Below are 11,825 nucleotides of genomic sequence, written 5' to 3'. Positions count from 1 at the left end.
ACAAAGACTACAGACAGCTTAGAGTTGGCAAAAGAGTTATTCTGAAAAATGTTGGTCTGAATCTGAGTCGGGGTCCAGGTCAGCGACATGGTTTTGTTGAAGCTATCACCCTGGAAGGGTGTAATACACTTCAAGAAGAGGGGCAAGTTGGGGCCCCGATATATTGGGCCATTTTGAGTGATCGCTAGGTTTGTAAAGGTAGCATATAGGTTGGATCTACCAGAGGACCATAGTCAGATCTACAACACCTTCCATGTTTCGCAGCTTCGGAAGTGTGTGATTAATGATTCAGTGGTTGTTCCTTTGGAAGATGTTCAGGTTGATGATCGCCTGAATTATGTTGAGAGACCAATGAAGATCTTGGATCAGAAGATGAAGAACTTCCACAACAAGGTGGTTTCTTTGGTTAAGATTCAGTGGCAGCATCAGAAGTGTTCCGAATGGACGAGGGAACCCGATTCGGAGATGAGGGAGAATTACCCTGATTTGTTCGCAACAACGAACATCAAGGACAGAGTCTAGTTCAAGTGGGGGAGAATTGTAACATCTTGATGTTGATGTATTTCCATTTTAACCCTAGGTATGAAAATTAATTGCATTTTAACCCTAATGTGTGAAGATTGGTGCAAAATGGCCCATAGCGGCAATTTTGTAATTTTTGGGTGAGGGACACGTATATTGGGCGTGCATAGCATACACATGGCGTACGTGGCAGGATCCTAAACCCTAATTTTTAGATTTTAGACCCTATTTAAACATCCTTAAGTACCAAGTATCTTTACATTCATCAGCCTCCAACCTCATTTCGACCCCCTTTGCAAACCCTAATCCTTGTGAGACCATTTTGCGCTTGGCATGTGTGTATTGGTGAAATTAAAGGAGGAATAAAGAAGAGGAGATCATACTAGAAGTGTGGAGCATATTGGATCCAGAATCAAACCATCTTTGAAAACCCTTTGAAGGTAAAAAGCTATGAACTTGATGAAGTTATGCTTAGATCTAGTTTGGCCATGAAGTTTGTGTTCTTTTGGTCCCATTAGTTTGGTATTATGAGTTTGATCTACTCCAATCCATTTAAGCTATCCTTTCAGACGTTTTGGAGTGTCTGGATTCATTAAAATGTGGATTTGGTCGTTATTTCCCTTTTGTGCATGAATTTGGATGTCTTAATAGGTTAAGAGGCAATCTAGAACCATCCATATGTGGGGACTGAGTTGTAATTGTTTCATAGTTGAAAAAGAGGCAATCTAGAACCGTCCATATGTGGGGATGACTTCTTGGAGCCCAAGGGTTTCAAGAATAATCTCCGGTGGATAAACAAGAAAGTGGATAATTACCCGGTTTAAGATAAATTTGGAATTGGTCTTATCTAGGGTTTCCTCACTAGGCTATAAATAGGGTATAACCCTATGATTTTTGGCCAACCCTCTTTAGATGAGATCCAACCAAAATTTCTAGTCTCCCACCTACTTCTCAATCATCTTCCCTTGCTAGTGTTGGGTGTGAACCATTAGGGGCGTGCCATTTGTGACGCTTGCTCTCAAGGCTTCAACAATATGAGGATTTGGATTCCTATTACTATATAGTGATCAATGTATGATTATACTAACTATATTTGTGAGTTTCGAAATACATAGTAGCATGCTAGGGTTTTCTATTTTGTTGTTCAAGTTGTATTTTCAATTAGAGAAAATGTAGATCAAATTATTTAAGGTTGCATGCACACATAGGATTCTTTGTTATGCTCAAAACCCATCAGCTATGTGCTTGATTTATTGTCTAGATCATAGATAAGGAAATCACTAGATCTTTTCATTCATAATCCTAATATTACTAAATCAATTAGTTGCTCAGTTGTTGCATGATCATTATAGTGGTAGTTCATGAACTGGTAAATGCTAGTAAATTGGAACAAGATAACTAGTAACCTTAGAATTCAATAACCAACTAAATAATCCATTGCGTAAAAATCAACGCTAGGGTAAAGTTGAATTGAAGCTAAATGAAAGTGCTCTTTAATCTTGGTTAAAATTTGTTTCTATTTTGCTTGCTTTAGTCTATGTAATTCTTGCTAGTTATAGTTGTTTAGTTCATAATTTAAGTTTTTACGAACTTGCAAAATTAGTTAAAAACCCACAATTTACAATATTTTTATTAGTTTAATTATTATCAATAGTTTTTGTTAGAATAATTCATGTTCCCCTAGTGTTCGACTCCCTTTCTTACCTTTACTATAGTATTTCGTGACTAGGTACACTGTTTATTTGTGTTTAGTTGGTTTAGATTTGACAGGACTTATAAATTAAAAATTGTTAGTCTACATAAACACATCATAATTGATTCTAATGAATTCTTAATTAATTGTTAAGTATTTCTAATTAATTTATTAATCATATAATTTTTTAACAAATCATTTTATCTCTCTAATAAAATCAATCCTAGGTATCTTTTCATTATGAGGGCAACCCAAAAAGGATTTTACTTTTATTTACCAAGATTATACCAATTTAGTTAAGACCTTAGACACCTTAGTCGAATAATGAACATGTACACTGTTTATGGTGCATGTTTCTAAAGATCAAGGTGCCCTTTTTAACTTCTATGTAGATAATGACTTTTCCAACATGTCTTCTGGAATCACCTTCATATCAATCTTCAGAATAGAAAATTATCTTCTTCTAAAATGTCACGAATGAAATTCAATCTGAAATCCATGTGCTTTATCTTCTCATGATACACAAGGGGCTCCGTCTTTTCATGACACACATGTTCTTTTCAAGAGTCAATGCATTCAGACTCTTACAACATAACACAGAATTCTCCACCTTCAAACCAAGACTCTAAATAATCTCGTGCAACCATATCTCTTCCTTTATTCCTCCCCAACATAGACACGTACTGTGATTCAGTTGTAGACGAACCAATAATATCATATAACATTGACTTACAAGTGATAGCACATCCGAACAAGGTGAAAAGTCAGTGATATTTTTGTGATTCATCACAAAAATATCAGGTCCATTCCTAAAGGGACATAAAGGACCAAAAATCTTGTAATGATTTCATGCTCTCATTTGCTTCAACACCTTGTAGCAAGTTTAAAAAAAAAAATTCATAAAGTCCAAGAAACTTTAATAATATTAAGTTTATAAACTTTTGATCTTCAAAATGGACACCATCATTCTTGTTATATTTTTATAAAAATAATTATTTCTACAAGTAATATATTGCTTACAAAAATAAACAAAATGAAAATTGTCTACTTAATTATTACAAATCATATGAATAAATAAATATTAATACCACTTTAACAAATCAACAAAATCACATTCACAAGAGGTCCATGGCTAGTTTATATATATATATATATATATATATATATATATATATATATATATATATATATATGTGTGTGTGTGTGTGTGTGTGTGTGTGTGTGTGTGTATGTATATAATCCAAATTATAAAAAAAAACACTTTGTTTTTTAAGACAAATTTTGGTAACAATAAATGCATGTAAACTTTTGTCACTAAAAAAGAACAATTATAAAGTTATCATAGAAAATATTTAAGTAATTTATTACGAAAAAGAAAACCATCCATGTTTTCAAAAACAAAGATAATAATGTATTATCAAATAATCTAACAAAAGCTTGAAAAAATTGTTTTGACACCAATTATTGGGTTTTATTCAAAAATAGTCAGACTATAGAGACAAATTCAACGTAATTAGCAACGAAAACACATTTAGATTTGAATGAACTAAAACCATTTTACCCACTAATGATCATTTTGCAAAGGTTAGGAAGATTAAAACAACCATAGAAAGGAATAAGTTTACAACCTTTAAAGACTTTGGTTCCTTTTGGCAATTAAGAAGTTGATAAATATGACATTAAACTCCAAAGTAGAATCTCTCTACAATATATCCACCAAGCAAGAATCAACCACCAAAGATGCTAGTCTTCACTTGTAAATATGTTGCTCTTAAGCCTTAAGATTTTATACCAAATGAATCTTAATGAGAAGAAAAATATAACATCTTTAATCTTGCACCAAAATACATGAAGAAGGAATGGAGAAATAGATGAGAAAACCACGAAAATTGAAACCCATTTTAGAGGAAATTATGGTAAAAAAAAATCACTAGTTTTTTATTACTTAGTCTCCTTTATATACCAACATAAGAGTACAAAGAACCATACATTTAATTAGTCAAAGCAAGGACCAAAAAGACAAGTATGGGAGCAAAGACAAAAGAGGAAAAGCAAGCCTTTTTCTTGCCTTCTTCAATCTATGGTTGCTCAAAATGGCCAAAATGTTGTACAAAACATTAAATAATAATACCATATAATATTAGCTAGTTTTTATTCTATTTTCTTATATTTCCTAGAAACAATAATTCCCATTATGTTGGTAAAATATTATTTTCATAAAATAATGTTTTCCAATGAAACATAAGTGTTGATATTTATTAATAATCAAAATTACTCTAATAAATAATCAATTAGTAGTAACTTGCTATAAGGTATGACCATATTGGATTGTATGTCATTAGCAATATCATTCTATAATGCCTCTTGGGCATAAAGAGTTTTCACCTACATGTGACACTAACTGAATGAGCCAAATCAGGTCTAGTACAAACCATTACATACATGAGACTTAACAACATTTGAGTAAGGAACCCTACTTATGTACTTCCTTTCCTCATTGCTTGTGGATATAGTATTGTTGGATAAGGAGTTTAAGCCCATAACTATAATTGGTATAAACTTGAATTAATAGTAGCATGGTCCTTTTTGGTTGCCTTTAAACCTAGCAATTGAATAGGATAACTGTTAGAGAGAGAATAATGATTTATTAATTTATTACTTGGTTAATAAATTAATTATAAATCAAAATAAATGATTTATGTTGGTTCCATTATGTGTTGCGTCTTGGGCTCGTTCCTTAGCCCAGTTTTGTATCCGGATTGGGCCTGTCCATCCGTGATTTAATTATTAGGGTTTAGTATTTATAGATGCTTGCATGCATCTTTGTACGTAGCTGTTTAGTCGATCATTCAAAGCGATCATTGTTTTTATCGATTGTAACCCTAAAAGCCTCTACAGTGGAAGTTCTTCGTCGAGTTCTGCTGAGGTGTGAATCTATTGAATCATTTAGCTCATTATTGATTCATTCTCTTGTTTGTTATTTTGTTTGCATTATTCTGATTAACCTTTGTAAGATCTAAACGACCAAAGAGTTTTTCAACTCATCAATTGGTATCAGAGCGGGAGGCTGTGTAATTCATACACATCTCTTCTGTCAAAGAAGTGATCAGGGTTCATTCCGCATTCATTGATATTTGTTGAGCCGTCACTCCATAATTGACGTATCTCATTAATTATTAATCTTGCCCTAATATTACGTATTACAAAGTCTGATCTTATAACAGGTTAAACAATCAAGCATGGACGATTCTCAATCCAATCCATCAACATCTCTAACAGCATCGGATCAACAACCAAGATCCCAATCCTCTACACTCAAGACTATGAAGTATGGACGCACCATTTTGAAGATTACGTTATTGGATCGGAAGATAACGGGTATCTGATATGGGAAGCAATCACAGTTGGCCCCTTCGCTCACTCAAACACTTCAAGAATCATTAAAACTCAGAAGGAGTACAATGATCTATTTAAAGATGTAAAGGATGTCGCTTAGGACGAAAAGGAGAAGTTCCAATGCAACATTAAGGCATTGAGAATAATTCGATTCGCCCTTCAATCCGACAAGTTTCGGTTAGTAAGTTCATGTGGTACAACAAAGGAAATCTGGGATCGGCTGCGAGAGCTGTATTCCACAGATGAGGATCTGGAGCACTCAATTCAGACCCTACTTCTCTCTAAATTTGGAGAGTTCAAGCAGAAGCCAGAGGAGGTTGTTACACAAACGTTCAATCGGTTCAATCATCTTCTCAGTAAGATGATCAAACTTGACATAGAAAGGAAGCTCATCGAACAGAAGGTCACTTTCTTAAATGGCCTAAGACCTGAATGGAGGGCAGTTGTGTCGACAGTTAAAGCACATGAGCAGTTCAAATCATATTCTTTGGCGAAACTTGTGGGGATTCTGAAATCCCAGGAAAAGATTGTGCTGCAAGAGAAGAGCGTGGTTTCAAACTTGGGGTCTTTGGCCCTTCTGTCTAAAGGTAAGAGCGCTGCAGAAGAAGAAGAAGATCTAAATCTGGGAGACTACGATCTGACATCTGAAGATTATGCAATGATGGTGTCAAATCCCAGGAGGTTCATCAAGAAGAAGTTCCCTACCAACAAGAACCAAAATTGGCAGGGAAGCTACAGCTTTGAAAAAGTGAAAGAGGAGCCGAAGGTTGAAGAACCAAAGAAAGAAGCGAAGGGTGAAGCTGATTCTGGTGTCAGCTGTTTTTACTATGGAGGGAAAAATCACTACGCAAAAGATTGCATGTTGAAGAAAATGGCAGAGAAAGATGAGGAGAAGGACGAAGAAGCGAGTCTTCTGAAAAGACTGGAGGAGATTAAAAGGAAGAAAGTTGCTACTAATCCCTCTATGAATGCTCTAGTTGTGCAGAGTTTAGTAGATGATGATGAGTTCGGTGGTGTACAGGTGTGGTCGACCGACTCAAAAGATGATGAAGTGAGAAAGCCTACTCATGGAAAGGCTTATGTGGCGAAGAGTGGTGATGCTAGTGGAAGATGTATGATGGTGATAGATGTATCCCAGATGAGGGGATACAACACTGATGGTGGAAACGAAGTGGATAAGGAGCGAGAGGACGTGTGCTTTACAGCAAAGCCTCTCAGTGTGCAGATCAGTGAACTTGATGAACTGATCAAGAAGGTACAATCCATTTTTGTTTTGTTTAAAATTCCAAAAAAATCATATGAAAAAGAATTAAATAACCTGAATTCAAGAATTTCAAATCTAGATAGTTGTTTAACTCAAACACGAGTCACGAATTCTAATCTAACTGACCAAATGAGCAGGGTGTCATCCAAGAGTGAGGAGCGAAGAATGTGGATTGAGCAGAAGGAGTTGGAGCTGGTTAAGTCTAGAGATGAAAATATCTATTTGCAAAAAGACAATCTTAAGTTGTTAAAACAGAGAAATGTTTTTTGTTTGATTGCAAAAAGACTTTATACTAACATTACACAACTGCATTTAGATTGTGAAATAGGCCAGAAATACATCGCATGATTTTGCCCTTCCTTGAGCTAAAGGAGGATGAAATCGATGCCGAAGCATAAAACTGTGAAAGTGTTGTATCTTCAGATGATGTAAATCCCACTTATATGTTTGGTCTGGACAAAATTGAATCGTTTATAAAGTCCAAAGACCATAAGGACATGCTTAAGAACCTTTTGGATGAAAATGATAGGTTGAAACTCAGAGCCGAAACTATACAAAAATCTGACTCATTGAGTACCAAATTAAGTTCAGGAAATAAAATTGATGTTGAAAATGCATCTGAACTTAATGAGGACGATGACATGATTGAAATCTTTGTAGAGGATGAGGTTGACTGTTCAGAGTTTATTAGGAGCGAACCTGAAACCACAAAAACTTGTTTTCTGAAAATTTGGTGGAATTTGCTCGTCTGTCCAAAAATAAGTCCCCAATCCTTAAAGAAAAGGCCGTTGTATACCAAAAGGTAAGAACCACTCCCAATCAGGTTTATAAAGTCACAGGAGTAACCGAACATCAGACAGTCGAACTCACTGCATTGGTGAATGAAGATAATGCAGATGGTTATGATGAGTTTTTCTGGTCTACACCGATAGACAACGCAGATGAAATAGTTTGTTTGTTGGAGCGAACATCATGGAAGGTCAAAGGTAGATATGTGGTAGAACCACTTAATAAACCTACCAAATTTGACGTGCCCAGCACCAGTGGCACAAAAGAGGTTCCAGTGGAATACGTCTCCTCAACAAGCGAAACCTCTTCCATGGAAAGTGAACTTGTTGTTCAGAAGCCGAAACAGAAGGCAAATATTCACAGACAACCGAAACAGGTGAACAATCAAAAGCAACAGAGGAATCTAAGATACAAGAAAAATCTCTTAGAGCGAAAGCAATTTTGGCGCTCCCAAAATCCTCACTATACTCACTTTGATAGAAACTCCAAGCCAAAAGGAGAAGTCAATAAGGATAAAAGGAGCTTCGGTCCGTTGGATCAAAAGAACCAAAAGAAGACTTTCGGGCCACAGAAAGAACAAGACAGGAAGGATAGGTTTGGTCCTGAAAGTAACAACAACCGAAAGCCTGGTTTCAGTCCACCAAACAACAACAGACAAAGACCAGGGTACAGTCCATCATGCTTTTACAACAGAAGACCCAGTTTCGGTCCAGCAACCCACAACAACCGAAAAGCCAGTTTTGGTCCATCAACAAATAGCAACCGAAGGTCCAGGTTCGGTCCCTCAAATGATCACAACCGAAAGGGTCATTTCGAACCTCAAGTCATCAAAGATTCTCATTCTAATTTCTATTCCTCTAATTCTTCTTGTTCTCATTTTTCTTCTAAGCCTAATTCTCGTCCTACACCAAGCTCACAATCGACGAAGGATTTGAAAGGAAAAAGTAAGATTTCCTCAGCAAATGAAGACCGAAAGCAAGCTAAAGTCCAAACTCCTGAACCTAAATCCAAAACACTTGAATCTAACTCCAATAAAATCAAAGTGTTTACTATTAAGAGGAAAGATAAAACAACATTAACAAAACGAACTTATCTTGTTGATGCTTCTCTTACTATTCCTGTTTCTATAAAAGGCTCACGAGGACCCAAGAAACTTTGGGTTCCTAAATCTGCTTAATTTTTGCAGGTTATAAGTGACGAGCAGTTCGACGAAGAATGGTACATAGACAGTGGCTGCTCACGTCACATGACATGAAGGAAGGAAGAGCTAAGGGAGTTTCGGTCCCTTCAAAACGGTGGTAACGTCAAGTTTGGTAACAACTCCTATGGAACGATAAAGGGTTATGGGATGATAACCAATGGAGACTTTACAATCAGGAAGGTGGCTTATGTAGAGGGGTTGCAACATAACCTCATCAGTGTGTCTCAACTGGTGGGAGGTACAGGTCTCAAAGTCTCGTTCGATGACGAAGGTTCAGAGATAATAGAGAAGAAATCCAACAAGGTTATTCTCAAGTCAGAACGAAAACGTGAAATGTTCCCTCTGAATCTCAACCTAATCAAAGGGACTCCAGCCATATGTCTATTGTCTAAAGCCCATTCAGACGAAAGTTGGTTGTGGCACCGAAGGCTCTCACACCTCAACTTCAAAGACATCAACAAGCTAGTCATCGGTGATCATGTTTGGGGTCTTCCACTGCTTAAGTTCGATCGAGAACACCTATGTGCTGCTTGTGAAATGGGGAAACAAAGTCGCCAAAGTCACCCAACAACCATAAACACCAAAGTTGTTGAACCACTTGAGTTGCTTCACATCGACTTATGTGGTCCATCATCAATTGAGAGCATTGGCGGTAACAAGTACATCCTTGTTATTGTTGATGACTTCTCACAGTTTACTTGGGTGTTATTTATAAAGCACAAATCTGAGGCAACTCCCAAGCTGAAGATCTTTATTAAGCAGGTCGAAGTGCAACTGACAAAATTCGTTCGAAACATCAGGAGCGAAAATGGACTGGAATTCAAGAACAAAGAATTCGAAGATTTCTTAGCAGAAAAAGGCACCAGTCATAATTTCTCAGCCCCCTATACACCTCAACAGAACGGAATTGTCGAAAGGCGAAACCGATCCCTATGTGAGGCGGCCCGAACTATGCTGAGTTTTGCCTCCCTTCCTCTATATTTCTGGGCAGACATCATTGTTGCAGCTTGTTTCACTCAAAACAGATCTTATCTCAACAAGCATTTCTCTCTCACCCCCTATGAAATTCTTAACAACAGGAAACCGAATGTCAAGTTCTTTCACGTGTTCAACTCGAGGTGCTTCATTTTCAACTCCAAAGAGCATCGCAACAAATTCGATGTCAAAGCCGATGAAGGCATTTTTCTGGGATATTCTCTTACTTCAAAGGCGTACAGGGTTGTGCATAAGAGTTCTAAATGAATTGAAGAAACCTATTATGTAATGTTCGATGACAATTACGTCAAGAAGTTGAAGTCTACCGAAGGGGCAATTGGAGAGATTTTCTCTCAAACCGGTCAAGTCACAGCCTCTATTGCTAATTTTTTTGACCAGTTCATGGATTTATTTGATGAACCTGAGAAGGCTATTCACTCTGAACCCATGGCAGCAGACAACAAGCTGGATCACCTTAAGAAGATTATCGAAGACGCAGCCAAACAAATGGCAGAAGAAGAACCGGTTAGAAACGAACCTCCTCAAAGCAATACTTCAGTCGAGGGGGAGAATCAATTATCTTCAGATCGACAGGACTCACATATCCAGGGGGAGGGTCCATCATTTTCAATCGACGATAATGATCATGGCCAGGGGGAGAATCCAATCTTTGACGGAACCAAAAGCCTTGCCAGAACCGAAAGCCCGGTTGCACCCGAAAGTCCGGAACAGCCCGAAAGTCCAGTAGAAGAAGGATTTTTTGGTTCACATCCAAATGTTTCATCGTCTGTCGAGGAGGAGAATTCCAATATGCATTATGATGATGATATTCAATCAGAATTGGAAGAAGTGGTAAATATTGAATTGGATCCCTCTTATGATCCAAATTATCCTCCTCTCACCAAATGGACCAAAGATCATCCTGTGTCTCAAATAGTGGGTGATACATCAGAAAAACTTCTAACTCGATCACAACTGAAGGCGAAGCAAACTGCTCTATTCTCCAAAGAAGAATTCTAGATGTTTAATTCATTCATCTCCAAAATAGAGCCAAAGACTGTCAATACTGCTCTTGATCATTCTGATTGGGTTCATGCAATGCAAGACGAACTCAATGAGTTCGAAAGAAATAAGGTCTGGAGACTTATTCCAACACCAAAAGATGCCTCGGTTGTTGGTCTCAAATGGGTGTTCAGAAACAAATTGGACAAGGAGGGAAATGTAATCCGGAATAAGGCTCGACTACTGGTGAAAGGATATTGCCAGGAAGAAGGAATCGATTACGCAGAGACATTCGCTCCGGTTGCAAGGTTGGAATCCGTTCGAATATTTCTTGCCTATGCTGCACACAAGAACTTTGAGGTCTACCAGATGGATGTGAAGTGTGCCTTTCTGAATGGGGAACTTGAAGAAACCGTGTACGTGGAGCAACCTCTTGGTTTTGTAAATGAAAAGCATCCAAATCACTGCTACATCTTGGATAAGGCTGTTTATGGTCTGAAACAAGCTCCTAGGGCATGGTATGAAAGATTAACTAAGTTTTTAAAGATGTCTAAATTCAAACAAGGTTCGGTTGACCCAACCTTCTTTTGTAAAAAGGAAGGTAACCACCTTATGATCGTTCAAATCTATGTCGACGATACCATCTTCGGCTCCGCGAATCCTAACCTAACAGCTGAATTCAGGAAGTTGATGGAGACTAAATTTGAAATGCGCTCAATGGGTCCGATTAACTTTTTCCTTGGTTTAAATATTAGACAGGGACCCAAAGGCATCTTTATCAACCAGGAAGCATACACAAAGAATCTCCTTGTCAAATTTGGCATGATGGGAGACTCAAAGGTCAAAGTCCCTATGGCGTTCGGCACCAAACTCACACCATCTTTGGAAAAACCGGCAGTCGACATAACGCTATATCACCAAATGATTGGTTCCCTGATGTACCTCACAGCTAGCAGGCCCGATATAATGTTTTCAGTATGCTA

Source organism: Lactuca sativa, chromosome 9, assembly GCF_002870075.4.
Source record: "Lactuca sativa cultivar Salinas chromosome 9, Lsat_Salinas_v11, whole genome shotgun sequence".
NCBI classification, from domain to species: Eukaryota; Viridiplantae; Streptophyta; class Magnoliopsida; order Asterales; family Asteraceae; genus Lactuca; species Lactuca sativa.
This window is presented reverse-complemented; position numbering follows the sequence as displayed.